Raw genomic sequence first — 16225 nt, forward strand, 5'->3', positions numbered from 1 at the left:
TAGACATGACTTTACATATAAGCAGACTCCTCCGCCTTTCCCCTGTTTCCGGTCCCTTCTAAATAAACTATAATCTAATAAATTTACCGCCCAGTCGTAGCTATCGTCTAGCCAAGTCTCTGTTATACCTACGATGTCATACCTCTCCTCCGATATAAGCGCCGGCAGCTCATCCGCCTTATTGGTCAGGCTTCTTGCGTTGGTCAGCATGCAAGATAAAACTTTGGGGTTATTTAGCATCCTATTCTTCTCTAACGATCTAACTGTACTATCCCCACCCCCCTCTACACCCTCATTATATTCACTTCTCCCCTTCCCCCTTGCTTGCCTCACATCCCACCTATTTCCTTGGTTTCCCCCCCCCCGTCTCTAGTTTAAAATCTCCTCCAACCTATTAGCCATCTTCTTCCCCAGCACCGCTGCACCCTCCCCATTGAGGTGCAGCCCGTCCCTATGGTAGAGCCTGTAGCCGACCGCGAAGTCGGCCCAGTTCTCCATGAACCCAAACCCTTCTGCCTTGCACCAATTCTTTAGCCACTTATTCACCTCCCTAACTTCCTGTTGGCGCTCCTGTGTGGCTCGCGGGATTGGTAGTATTTCTGAGAAAACTACCTTGGAGGTCCTTGCCCTAAGCTTCCTACCTAGGTCCCTGAAATCATTTTTAAGGACCCTCCATCTACCACTCACTTTGTCATTGGTGCCGATGTGGACCATGACCGCTGGGTCTTCGCCAGCCCCACCCAGTAACCTGTCAACCCGATCCGCGATGTGCCGGACTCGAGCGCCAGGGAGGCAGCACACCGTTCGGCGATCCCGGTCTTTGTGACAGATTGCCCTGTCTGTCCCCCTAATAATAGAGTCACCCACTACCAGAACCTGTCTTGCCTGCCCTACACTTCCCCTCTCCCCCTCATTACTGGAGCATACACTCCCCCGGCGGTCAGAGGATCTGTCGTGCTCCAATAATGCCGGTTCTGAACCAGCCTTCCTATACTTCTTCCCTCTATCCCTCCTAACTGTTATCCAGCTCCCTGCCTGTTCAGCCTGCGCTTCCCCACTAAGCTCCACCCCCAGTGTTGACCCATTGAGTGTCTGCTCGGTGAGCAGCAAACTCCGTTCCATGTTGTCGATGCTCCTCAGTACCGCTATCTGAGCACTTAGATCCAGAATTTGGGCTTCCAAGTGCACGATATGCTCACATCTCTCGCAGCAGTATGGATCCTCGAGCGGTTGCTCACGGAATTCATACATTGCGCAAGATGTACACTGCACGGCTCCGGCCAAAATGGACGTCATTCTAAATATGGGGATACAGTCAGTATATATATACAAGTACAAAACACAATTATTTATATATAGGTGTATGGACGGGGATCAATTAGGGATGTGCAAGTGTATCAATTAGATATCGGCGGGGGATCAGTTAAGTATCAAGTATGGACGGGGGAATCAGATAAGTAGGTCAGGTGGATTAATTAAGCAAAAAGTAAAGTAAAGAAAGAATGAAATACAGTCAGCAATTCAGTCCTAAGTCCTCCCTTCCAAACTCCCTGAATCCAAAGTCACTGAAAAACAAGTCACATACTTACTTTCGTTCGCACTTACGCTCCGGACACACGCAGCTCGTTCACACTCGCAAACTAAGAGATTTAAAGAGTTTTTTTTTTTTTTCCCTTTTCCAGCAATGTACCCTTCACCTCAATGCACTTCCAATTGTGTGGGGGCATCATGCATCCTGCATAAGGGGCATAATGGGGGCATTACACTGTGTGGGGCATCATACATCCTGCATAAGGGGCATAATGGGGGGCATTACACTGTGTGGGGGCAACATACATCAAGCATAAGGGGCAAAATGGGGGCATTACACTGTGTGGGGGCATCATACAACTTGCATAAGTGGCATAATGGGGGCATTACACTGTGTGGGGGCATCATACATCCTGCATAAGGGGCATAATGGGGGGCATTACACTGTGTGGGGGCAACATACATCAAGCATAAGGGGCATAATGGGGGCATTACACTGTGTGGGGGCATCATACAACTTGCATAAGTGGCATAATGGGGGCATTACACTGTGTGGGGGCATCATACATCCTGCATAAGGGGCATAATGGGGGCATTACACTGTGAGGGGGCATCATACATCCTGCATAAGGGGTATAATGGGGGCACTACACTGTGTGGGGGCATCATATATCCTGCATAACGGGTATAATGGGGGCATTACACTGTGTGGGGGCATCATAAATCCTGCATAAGGGGCATAATGGGGGCATTACACTGTGTGGGGGCATCATACATCCTGCATAAGGGGCATAATGGGGGCATTACACTGTGAAGGGGCATCATACATCCTGCATAAGGGGCATAATGGGGGCATTACACTGTGTGGGGCATCATACATCCTGCATAAGGGGCATAATGGGAGCATTACACTGTGTGGGGGCAACATACATCCTGCATAAGGGGCATACTGGAGGCATTACACAGTGTGGGGGCATCATACATCCTGCATAAGGGGCATGATGGGGGCATTACACTGTGTGGGGCATCATACATCCTGCATAAGTGGCATAATGGGGGCATTGCACTGTGTGGGGGCATCATACATCCTGCATAAGGGGCATAATGGGGGCATTACACTGTGTGGGGGGCATCATGCATCCTGCATAAGGGGCATAATGGGGGCATTACATTGTGTGGGGCATCATACATCCTGCATAAGGGGCATAATGGGGGGCATTACACTGTGTGGGGGCATCATACAACTTGCATAAGTGGCATAATGGGGGTATTACACTGTGTGGGGGCATCATACATCCTGCATAAGGGGCATAATGGGTGCATTACATTGTGTGGGGGCATCATGCATCCTGCATAAGGGGCATAATGGGGGCATTACACTGTGTGGGGCATCATACATCCTGCATAAGGGGCATAATGGGGGGCATTACACTGTGTGGGGGCAACATACATCAAGCATAAGGGGCATAATGGGGGCATCATACATCCTGCATAAGGGACATAATGGGGGCATTACACTGTGTGGGGCATCATACATCCTGCATAAGGAGCATAATGGGGGCATTACACTGCGTGGGGGCATCATACATCCTGCACAAGGGGCATAATGGAGGCATTACACTGTGTAGGGGCATCATACATCCTGCACAAGGGGCATAATGGGGGCATCATACATCCTGCATAAGGGGCATCATACATGCTGCATAAGGGGCATAATGGGGGCATTACACTGTGAGGGGGCATCAAACATCCTGCATAAGGGGCATAATGGGGGCATTACACTGTGTGGGGCATCATAAATCCTGCATAAGGGGCATAATGGGGGCATCACACTGTGTGGGGGCATCATAAATCCTGCATAAGGGGCATAATGGGGGCATTACACTGTGTGGGGGCATCATACATCCTGCATAAGGGGCATAATGGGGGCATTACACTGTGAGGGGGCATCAAACATCATGCATAAGGGGCATAATAGGGGCATTACACTGTGAGGGGGCATCATACATCCTGTATAAGGGGTATAATGGGGCATTACACTGTGTGGGGGCATCATACATCCTGCATAAGGGGCATAATGGGGGCATTACACTGTGTGGGGGCATTATACATCCTGCATAAGGGGCATAATGGGGGCATTACACTGTGTGGGGGCATCATACATACTGCATAAGGGGCATAATGGGGGCATTACACTGTGTGAGGCATCATACGTCCTGCATAAGGGGCATAATGGGGGCATTACACTGTGTGGGGCATCATACATCCTGCATAAGGGGCATTACACTGTGTGGGGGCATCATACATACTGCATAAGAGGCATTACACTGTGTGGGGGCATCATACATCCTGCATAAGGGGCATAATGGGGGCATCATATATCCTCCATAAGGGGCATAATGGGGGCATTACACTGTGAGGGGGCATCAAACATTCTGCATAAGGGGCATAATGGGGGCATTACACTGTGTGGGGGCAACATACATACTGCATAAGGGGCATAATGGGGGCATTACACTGTGTGGGGGCATCATACATACTGCATAAGGGGCATAATGGGGGCATAACACTGTGTGAGGCATCATACATCCTGCATAAGGGGCATAATGGCGGCATTACACTGTGTGGGGCATCATACATAATACATTAGGGGTATAATGGGGGCATTACACTGTGTGGGGGCAACATACATCCTGCATAAGGGGCATAATGGGGGCATTACACTGTGTGGGGGGCATCATACATCCTGCATAAGGGGCATAATGGGGGCATTACACTATGTGGGGGCATCATACATCCTGCATAAGGGGCATAATGGAGGCATTACACTGTGTGGGGGCATCATACATCCTGCATAAGGGGCATAATGGGGGCATTACACTGTGAGGGGGCATCATACATCCTGCATAAGAGGCATAATGGGGGCATTACACTGTGTGTGGCATCATACTTCCTGCATAAGGGGCATAATGGGGGCATTACACTGTGTGGGGGGCATCATACATCCTGCATAAGGGGCATAATGGGGGCATTACACTGTGTGGTGGCATCATACATTCTGCATAAGGGGCATAATGGGAGCATTACACTGTGTGGGGGCAACATACATACTGCATAAGTGGCATAATGGGGGCAATACACTGTGGGGGCATCATACATCCTGCATAAGGGGAATAATGGGGGCATTATACTGTGTGGGGGCATCATACATCCTGCATAAGGGGCATAATGGGGGCATTACACTGTATGGGGGCCATCATACATACTGCATAAGGGGCATAATGGGGGCATTACACTGTGAAGCGGCATCATACATCCTGCATAAGGGGCATAATGGGGGCATTACACTGTGTGGGGCATCATACATCCTGCATAAGGGGCATACTGGAGGCATTACACAGTGTGGGGGCATCATACATCCTGCATTAGGGGCATAATGGGGGCATTACACTGTGTGGGGGCATCATACATACTGCATAAGGGGCATAATGGGGGCATAACACTGTGTGAGGCATCATACATCCTGCATAAGGGGCATAATGGCGGCATTACACTGTGTGGGGCATCATACATAATACATTAGGGGTATAATGGGGGCATTACACTGTGTGGGGGCAACATACATCCTGCATAAGGGGCATAATGGGGGCATTACACTGTGTGGGGGGCATCATACATCCTGCATAAGGGGCATAATGGGGGCATTACACTATGTGGGGGCATCATACATCCTGCATAAGGGGCATAATGGAGGCATTACACTGTGTGGGGGCATCATACATCCTGCATAAGGGGCATAATGGGGGCATTACACTGTGAGGGGGCATCATACATCCTGCATAAGAGGCATAATGGGGGCATTACACTGTGTGTGGCATCATACTTCCTGCATAAGGGGCATAATGGGGGCATTACACTGTGTGGGGGGCATCATACATCCTGCATAAGGGGCATAATGGGGGCATTACACTGTGTGGTGGCATCATACATCCTGCATAAGGGGCATAATGGGAGCATTACACTGTGTGGGGGCAACATACATACTGCATAAGTGGCATAATGGGGGCAATACACTGTGGGGGCATCATACATCCTGCATAAGGGGAATAATGGGGGCATTATACTGTGTGGGGGCATCATACATCCTGCATAAGGGGCATAATGGGGGCATTACACTGTATGGGGGCCATCATACATACTGCATAAGGGGCAAAATGGGGGCATTACACTGTGAAGCGGCATCATACATCCTGCATAAGGGGCATAATGGGGGCATTACACTGTGTGGGGCATCATACATCCTGCATAAGGGGCATACTGGAGGCATTACACAGTGTGGGGGCATCATACATCCTGCATTAGGGGCATAATGGGGGGCATTACACTGTGTGGGGGCAACATACATCAAGCATAAGGGGCATAATGGGGGCATTACACTGTGTGGGGGGCATCATGCATCCTACATAAGGGGCATAATGGGGGGCATTACACTGTGTGGGGGCATCATACATCCTGCATAAGGGGCATAATGGGGGCATTACACTGTGTGGGGGCATTATACATACTGCATAAGGGGCACAATGGGGGCATTACACTGTGAGAGGGCATCATAGGGGCATTACACTGTGTGGGGGCATCATACATACTGCATAAGGGGCATAATGGGGGCATTACACTGTGTGAGGCATCATACGTCCTGCATAAGGGGCATAATGGGGGCATTACACTGTGTGGGGCATCATACATCCTGCATAAGGGGCATAATGGGGGCATTACACTGTGAGGGGGCATCATACATACTGCATAAGGGGCATTACACTGTGTGGGGGCATCATACATCCTGCATAAGGGGCATAATGGGGGCATCATATATCCTCCATAAGGGGCATAATGGGGGCATTACACTGTGAGGGGGCATCAAACATTCTGCATAAGGGGCATAATGGGGGCATTACACTGTGCAGGGAATCATACATACTGCATAAGGGGCATAATGGGGGCATTACACTGTGTGGGGGCAACATACATACTGCATAAGGGGCATAATGGGGGCATTACACTGTGTGGGGGCATCATACATACTGCATAAGGGGCATAACACTGTGTGGGGCATCATACATAATACATTAGGGGTATAATGGGGGCATTACACTGTGTGGGGGCAACATACATCCTGCATAAGGGGCATAATGGGGGCATTACACTGTGTGGGGCATCATACATCCTGCATAAGGGGCATAATGGGGGGCATTACACTGTGTGGGGGCATCATACAACTTGCATAAGTGGCATAATGGAGGCATTACACTGTGTGGGGGCATCATACATCCTGCATAAGGGGCATAATGGGTGCATTACATTGTGTGGGGGCATCATGCATCCTGCATAAGGGGCATAATGGGGGCATTACACTGTGTGGGGCATCATACATCCTGCATAAGGGGCATAATGGGGGGCATTACACTGTGTGGGGGCAACATACATCAAGCATAAGGGGCATAATGGGGGCATCATACATCCTGCATAAGGGACATAATGGGGGCAATACACTGTGTGGGGCATCATACATCCTGCATAAGGAGCATAATGGGGGCATTACACTGCGTGGGGGCATCATACATCCTGCACAAGGGGCATAATGGAGGCATTACACTGTGTAGGGGCATCATACATCCTGCACAAGGGGCATAATGGGGGCATCATACATCCTGCATAAGGGGCATAATGGGGGTATTACACTGTGAGGGGGCATCATATATCCTGCAGAAGGGGCATTACACTGTGTGGGGGCATCATACATCCTGCAGAAGGGGCATAATGGGGGCATTACACTGTGAGGGGGCATCAAACATCCTGCATAAGGGGCATAATTGGGGCATTACACTGTGTGGGGCATCATAAATCCTGCATAAGGGGCATAATGGGGGCATCACACTGTGTGGGGGCATCATAAATCCTGCATAAGGGGCATAATGGGGGCATTACACTGTGTGGGGGCATCATACATCCTGCATAAGTGGCATAATGGGGGCATTACACTGTGAGGGGGCATCATACATCCTGCATAAGGGGTATAATGGGGCATTACACTGTGTGGGGGCATCATACATCCTGCATAAGGGGCATAATGGGGGCATTACACTGTGTGGGGGCATTATACATACTGCATAAGGGGCACAATGGGGGCATTACACTGTGAGAGGGCATCATACATACTGCATAAGGGGCACAATGGGGGCATTACACTGTGTGGGGGCATCATACATACTGCATAAGGGGCATAATGGGGGCATTACACTGTGTGAGGCATCATACGTCCTGCATAAGGGGCATAATGGGGGCATTACACTGTGTGGGGCATCATACATCCTGCATAAGGGGCATAATGGGGGCATTACACTGTGTGGGGCATCATACATAATCCATTAGGGGTATAATGGGGGCATTACACTGTGTGGGGGCAACATACATCCTGCATAAGGGGCATAATGGGGGCATTACACTGTGTGGGGGGCATCATACATCCTGCATAAGGGGCATAATGGGGGCATTACACTATGTGGGGGCATCATACATCCTGCATAAGGGGCATAATGGGGGCATTACACTGTGTGGGGGCATCATACATCCTGCATAAGGGGCATAATGGGGGCATTACACTGTGAGGGGGCATCATACATCCTGCATAAGAGGCATAATGGGGGCATTACACTGTGTGTGGCATCATACATCCTGCATAAGGGGCATAATGGGGGCATTACACTGTGTGGGGGGCATCATACATCCTGCATAAGGGGCATAATGGGGGCATTACACTGTGTGGTGGCATCATACATCCTGCATAAGGGGCATAATGGGAGCATTACACTGTGTGGGGGCAACATACATACTGCATAAGTGGCATAATGGGGGCAATACACTGTGGGGGCATCATACATCCTGCATAAGGGGAATAATGGGGGCATTACACTGTGTGGGGGCATCATACATCCTGCATAAGGGGCATAATGGGGGCATTACACTGTGTGGGGGCCATCATACATACTGCATAAGGGGCATAATGGGGGCATTACACTGTGAAGCGGCATCATACATCCTGCATAAGGGGCATAATGGGGGCATTACACTGTGTGGGGCATCATACATCCTGCATAAGGGGCATACTGGAGGCATTACACAGTGTGGGGGCATCATACATCCTGCATTAGGGGCACAATGGGGGGCATTACACTGTGTGGGGGCAACATACATCAAGCATAAGGGGCATAATGGGGGCATTACACAGTGTGGGGGCATCATACATCCTGCATAAGTGGCATAATGGGGGCATTACACTGTGTGGGGGCATCATACATCCTGCATAAGGGGCATAATGGGGGCATTACACTGTGTGGGGGGCATCATGCATCCTACATAAGGGGCATAATAGGGGGCATTACACTGTGTGGGGGCATCATACAACTTGCATAAGTGGCATAATGGGGGCATTACACTGTGTGGGGGCATCATACATCCTGCATAAGGGGCATAATGGGGGCGTTACACTGTGAGGGGGCATCAAACATCATGCATAAGGGGCATAATGGGGGCATTACACTGTGAGGGGGCATCATACATCCTGCATAAGGGGTATAATGGGGCATTACACTGTGTGGGGGCATCATACATCCTGCATAAGGGGCATAATGGGGGCATTACACTGTGTGGGGGCATTATACATACTGCATAAGGGGCACAATGGGGGCATTACACTGTGAGAGGGCATCATACATACTGCATAAGGGGCATAATGGGGGCATTACACTGTGTGGGGGCATCATACATACTGCATAAGGGGCATAATGGGGGCATTACACTGTGTGAGGCATCATACGTCCTGCATAAGGGGCATAATGGGGGCATTACACTGTGTGGGGCATCATACATCCTGCATAAGGGGCATAATGGGGGCATTACACTGTGTGGGGGCATCATACATACTGCATAAGGGGCATTACACTGTGTGGGGGCATCATACATCCTGCATAAGGGGCATAATGGGGGCATCATATATCCTCCATAAGGGGCATAATGGGGGCATTACACTGTGAGGGGGCATCAAACATTCTGCATAAGGGGCATAATGGGGGCATTACACTGTGCAGGGAATCATACATACTGCATAAGGGGCATAATGGGGGCATTACACTGTGTGGGGGCAACATACATACTGCATAAGGGGCATAATGGGGGCATTACACTGTGTGGGGGCATCATACATACTGCATAAGGGGCATAATGGGGGCATAACACTGTGTGAGGCATCATACATCCTGCATAAGGGGCATAATGGGGGCATTACACTGTGTGGGGCATCATACATAATACATTAGGGGTATAATGGGGGCATTACACTGTGTGGGGGCAACATACATCCTGCATAAGGGGCATAATGGGGGCATTACACTGTGTGGGGGGCATCATACATCCTGCATAAGGGGCATAATGGGGGCATTACACTATGTGGGGGCATCATACATCCTGCATAAGGGGCATAATGGAGGCATTACACTGTGTGGGGGCATCATGGGGGCATTACACTGTGAGGGGGCATCATACATCCTGCATAAGAGGCATAATGGGGGCATTACACTGTGTGTGGCATCATACATCCTGCATAAGGGGCATAATGGGGGCATTACACTGTGTGGGGGGCATCATACATCCTGCATAAGGGGCATAATGGGGGCATTACACTGTGTGGGGGGCATCATACATCCTGCATAAGAGGCATAATGGGGGCATTACACTGTGTGGTGGCATCATACATCCTGCATAAGGGGCATAATGGGAGCATTACACTGTGTGGGGGCAACATACATACTGCATAAGTGGCATAATGGGGGCAATACACTGTAGGGGCATCATACATCCTGCATAAGGGGAATAATGGGGGCATTACACTGTGTGGGGGCATCATACATCCTGCATAAGGGGCATAATGGGGGCATTACACTGTGTGGGGGCCATCATACATACTGCATAAGGGGCATAATGGGGGCATTACACTGTGTGGGGGGCATCATGCATCCTACATAAGGGGCATAATAGGGGGCATTACACTGTGTGGGGGCATCATACAACTTGCATAAGTGGCATAATGGGGGCATTACACTGTGTGGGGGCATCATACATCCTGCATAAGGGGCATAATGGGGGCGTTACACTGTGAGGGGGCATCAAACATCATGCATAAGGGGCATAATGGGGGCATTACACTGTGAGGGGGCATCATACATCCTGCATAAGGGGTATAATGGGGCATTACACTGTGTGGGGGCATCATACATCCTGCATAAGGGGCATAATGGGGGCATTACACTGTGTGGGGGCATTATACATACTGCATAAGGGGCACAATGGGGGCATTACACTGTGAGAGGGCATCATACATACTGCATAAGGGGCATAATGGGGGCATTACACTGTGTGGGGGCATCATACATACTGCATAAGGGGCATAATGGGGGCATTACACTGTGTGAGGCATCATACGTCCTGCATAAGGGGCATAATGGGGGCATTACACTGTGTGGGGCATCATACATCCTGCATAAGGGGCATAATGGGGGCATTACACTGTGTGGGGGCATCATACATACTGCATAAGGGGCATTACACTGTGTGGGGGCATCATACATCCTGCATAAGGGGCATAATGGGGGCATCATATATCCTCCATAAGGGGCATAATGGGGGCATTACACTGTGAGGGGGCATCAAACATTCTGCATAAGGGGCATAATGGGGGCATTACACTGTGCAGGGAATCATACATACTGCATAAGGGGCATAATGGGGGCATTACACTGTGTGGGGGCAACATACATACTGCATAAGGGGCATAATGGGGGCATTACACTGTGTGGGGGCATCATACATACTGCATAAGGGGCATAATGGGGGCATAACACTGTGTGAGGCATCATACATCCTGCATAAGGGGCATAATGGGGGCATTACACTGTGTGGGGCATCATACATAATACATTAGGGGTATAATGGGGGCATTACACTGTGTGGGGGCAACATACATCCTGCATAAGGGGCATAATGGGGGCATTACACTGTGTGGGGGGCATCATACATCCTGCATAAGGGGCATAATGGGGGCATTACACTATGTGGGGGCATCATACATCCTGCATAAGGGGCATAATGGAGGCATTACACTGTGTGGGGGCATCATGGGGGCATTACACTGTGAGGGGGCATCATACATCCTGCATAAGAGGCATAATGGGGGCATTACACTGTGTGTGGCATCATACATCCTGCATAAGGGGCATAATGGGGGCATTACACTGTGTGGGGGGCATCATACATCCTGCATAAGGGGCATAATGGGGGCATTACACTGTGTGGGGGGCATCATACATCCTGCATAAGGGGCATAATGGGGGCATTACACTGTGTGGTGGCATCATACATCCTGCATAAGGGGCATAATGGGAGCATTACACTGTGTGGGGGCAACATACATACTGCATAAGTGGCATAATGGGGGCAATACACTGTAGGGGCATCATACATCCTGCATAAGGGGAATAATGGGGGCATTACACTGTGTGGGGGCATCATACATCCTGCATAAGGGGCATAATGGGGGCATTACACTGTGTGGGGGCCATCATACATACTGCATAAGGGGCATAATGGGGGCATTACACTGTGAAGCGGCATCATACATCCTGCATAAGGGGCATAATGGGGGCATTACACTGTGTGGGGCATCATACATCCTGCATAAGGGGCATACTGGAGGCATTACACAGTGTGGGGGCATCATACATCCTGCATTAGGGGCATAATGGGGGGCATTACACTGTGTGGGGGCAACATACCTCAAGCATAAGGGGGGGCATAATGGGGGCATTACACAGTGTGGGGGCATCATACATCCTGCATAAGTGGCATAATGGGGGCATTACACTGTGTGGGGGCATCATACATCCTGCATAAGGGGCATAATGGGGGCATTACACTGTGTGGGGGGCATCATGCATCCTACATAAGGGGCATAATGGGGGGCATTACACTGTGTGGGGGCATCATACAACTTGCATAAGTGGCATAATGGGGGCATTACACTGTGTGGGGGCATCATACATCCTGCATAAGGGGCATAATGGGTGCATTACATTGTGTGGGGGCATCATGCATCCTGCATAAGGGGCATAATGGGGGCATTACACTGTGTGGGGCATCATACATCCTGCATAAGGGGCATAATGGGGGGCATTACACTGTGTGGGGGCAACATACATCAAGCATAAGGGGCATAATGGGGGCATCATACATCCTGCATAAGGGACATAATGGGGGCATTACACTGTGTGGGGCATCATACATCCTGCATAAGGGGCATAATGGGGGCATTACACTGCGTGGGGGCATCATACATCCTGCACAAGGGGCATAATGGAGGCATTACACTGTGTAGGGGCATCATACATCCTGCACAAGGGGCATAATGGGGGCATCATACATCCTGCATAAGGGGCATAATGGGGGTATTACACTGTGAGGGGGCATTATACATACTGCATAAGGGGCACAATGGGGGCATTACACTGTGAGAAGGCATCATACATACTGCATAAGGGGCATAATGGGGGCATTACACTGTGTGGGGGCATCATACATACTGCATAAGGAGCATAATGGGGGCATTACACTGTGTGAGGCATCATACGTCCTGCATAAGGGGCATAATGGGGGCATTACACTGTGTGGGGGCCATCATACATACTGCATAAGGGGCATAATAGGGGGCATTACACTGTGTGAGGCATCATACGTCCTGCATAAGGGGCATAATGGGGGCATCATACATCCTGCATAAGGGGCATAATGGGGGCATCATATATCCTCCATAAGGGGCATAATGGGGGCATTACACTGTGAGGGGGCATCAAACATTCTGCATAAGGGGCATAATGGGGGCATTACACTGTGCAGGGAATCATACATACTGCATAAGGGGCATAATGGGGGCATTACACTGTGTGGGGGCAACATACATACTGCATAAGGGGCATAATGGGGGCATTACACTGTGTGGGGGCATCATACATCCTGCATAAGGGGCATAATGGGGGCATTACACTGTGTGAGGCATCATACATCCTGCATAAGGGGCATAATGGGGGCATTACACTGTGTGGGGCATCATACATAATACATTAGGGGCATAATGGGGGCATTACACTGTGTGGGGGCATCATACATCCAGCATAAAGGGCATAATGGGGGCATTACACTGTGTGGCATCATACTTACTGCATAAGGGGCATAATGGGGGCATTACACTGTGTGGGGGCATCATATATCCTGCATAAGGGGCATAATGGGGGCATTACAATGTGTGGGGGCATCATACATCCTGTATAAGGGGCATAATGGGGGCATTACACTGTATGGGGGCATCATACATCCTGCATAAGGGGCATAATGGGGGCATTACACTGTGGGGGCATCATACATCCTGCATAAGGGGCATTATGGGGGCATTACACTGTGTGGGGGCATCAGACATCCTGCATAAGGGGCATTACACTGTGTTGGGGCATCAGACATCCTGCATAAGGGGCATTATGGGGGCATTACACTGTGTGGGGGCATCATACATCCTGCATAAGGGGCATAATGGGGTCATTACACTGTGTGGGGGCATCATAAGTCCTGCATAAGGGGCATAATGGGGGCATTACACTGTGGGGGGCATCATACATCCTGCATAAGGGGCATAATGGGGGCATTACACTGTGTGGGGGCATCATACATACTGCATAAGGGGTATAATGGGGGCATTACACTGTGTGGGGGCATCATACATCCTGCATAAGGGGTATAATGGGGGCATTACACTGTGTGGGGGCATCACACATCCTGCATAAGGGGCATAATGGGGGCATTAAACTGTGTGGGGGCATCATACATCCTGCATAAGGGGCATAATGGGGGCATTACACTGTGTGGGGGCATCATACATACTATATAAGGGGCATAATGGGGGCATTACACTGTGTGGGGGCATCATACATCCTGCATAAGGGGTATAATGGGGGCATTACACTGTGTGGGGCATCATACATACTATATAAGGGGCATAATGGGGGCATTACACTGTGTGGGGGCATCACACATCCTGCATAAGGGGCATAATGGGGGCATTAAACTGTGTGGGGGCATCATACATCCTGCATAATGGGGGCATTACACTGTGTGGGGGCATCATGCTTCCTGCATAAGGGGCATAATGGGGGCATTACACTGTGTGGGGCATCATACATCCTGCATAAGGGGCATAATGGGGGTATTACACTGTGGGGGCATCATACATCCTGCATAAGAGGCATAATGGGGGTATTACACTGTGTGGGGGCATCATACATCCTGCATAAGAGGCATAATGGGGGTATTACACTGTGTGGGGGCATCATACATCCTGCATAAGGGGCATAATGGGGGTATTACACTGTGTGGGGGCATCATACATCCTGCATAAGGGGCATAATGGGGGTATTACACTGTGTGGGGCATCATACATCCTGCATAAGGGGCATAATGGGGGCATTACACTGTGTGGGGGCATCATACATCCTGTATAAGGGGCATAATGGGGGCATTACACTGTGGGGGGCATCATACATCCTGCATAAGGGTCATAATGGGGGCATTACACTGTGGGGGGCATCATACATCCTGCATAAGGAGCATAATGGGGGCATTACACTGTGTGGGGGCATCATACATCCTGCATAATGGGGGCATTACACTGTGGGGGTCCTGTACTCTGAGAACAATACGTTTCCTCCCTTCCTGTCTCCATAGTTGGGTCGTATGTATCTATTACAGGAAACAGAACAGAAACCTTATGATTCTTATAAAGGGGCAACACAAGACCCCAAAAGAGCCTCCGTGCTGAAGGGGTTAATGCCCCCTGCTCCAGTAATGGGGTCTCCACATACCTCCACGGTAGCGTCTAGATTAGAGTTGATCTCTTGAGGGGGATGAGTGATTTCATTCTGTCATGACGTCACTGGAAGGGGCGGGGCTTCTCAGTCCAGTGGACGCTCTTCCACCTGCAGCTGCAGCAGTGCACATTGTGCCGGGACCGGAGGATGGTGATGAGGAGCTCGTGTTCAGCGTTGTGCTTTGAGGCCTGAGGTGGGGGGAACTGACCATGTGAATAAATGCTGTGGAGGCATAAAGGGGGCTGTATGGCTGGTGTGAGGGGGCTTCCAGGGGGCTGCGTGGCTGGTGTGAGGGGCATGGGGTATGTAGAGGGACATCCAGGGGGCTGTGTGGGTGGTGTGAGGAGGCATGGGGTATGTAGAGGGACATCCAGGGGGCTGTGTGGGTGGTGTGAGGAGGCATGGGATATGTAGAGGGACATCCAGGGGGCGGTGAAGCTGGTGTGAGGGGCATGGGATATGTAGAGGGACATCCAGGGGGCTGTGTGTGTGGTGTGAGGAGGCATGGGGTATGTAGAGGGGCATCCAGGGGGCTGTGTGACTGGTGTGAGGGGGCATCCAGGGGGCTGTGTGGGTGGTGTGAGGAGGCATGGGGTATGTAGAGGGACATCCATGGGGCTGTGTGGCTAGTGTGAGGAGCATGGGGTATATAGAGGGACATCCAGGGGGCTGCGTGG

General features: G+C 50.4%; 1 protein-coding gene across 1 annotated transcript in view; it reads right to left on the reverse strand.

Moving 5' to 3' along the window:
- The window catches only part of LOC141191468 (uncharacterized), a 618018-nt gene extending 602423 nt beyond the window's left edge, over window positions 1-15595 (reverse strand). Inside the window, exon 1 of the mRNA XM_073661367.1 lies at window positions 15543-15595. The gene's annotated coding sequence lies outside the window, so the exon portion shown is untranslated. The remainder of the gene's footprint in view (window positions 1-15542) is intronic.
- Between the last annotated feature and the right edge of the window lie 630 nt (window positions 15596-16225).

Source organism: Phyllobates terribilis, unplaced genomic scaffold (assembly GCF_046119375.1).
Source record: "Phyllobates terribilis strain yellow unplaced genomic scaffold, ASM4611937v1 Scaffold_46__1_contigs__length_10046794, whole genome shotgun sequence".
NCBI classification, from domain to species: Eukaryota; Metazoa; Chordata; class Amphibia; order Anura; family Dendrobatidae; genus Phyllobates; species Phyllobates terribilis.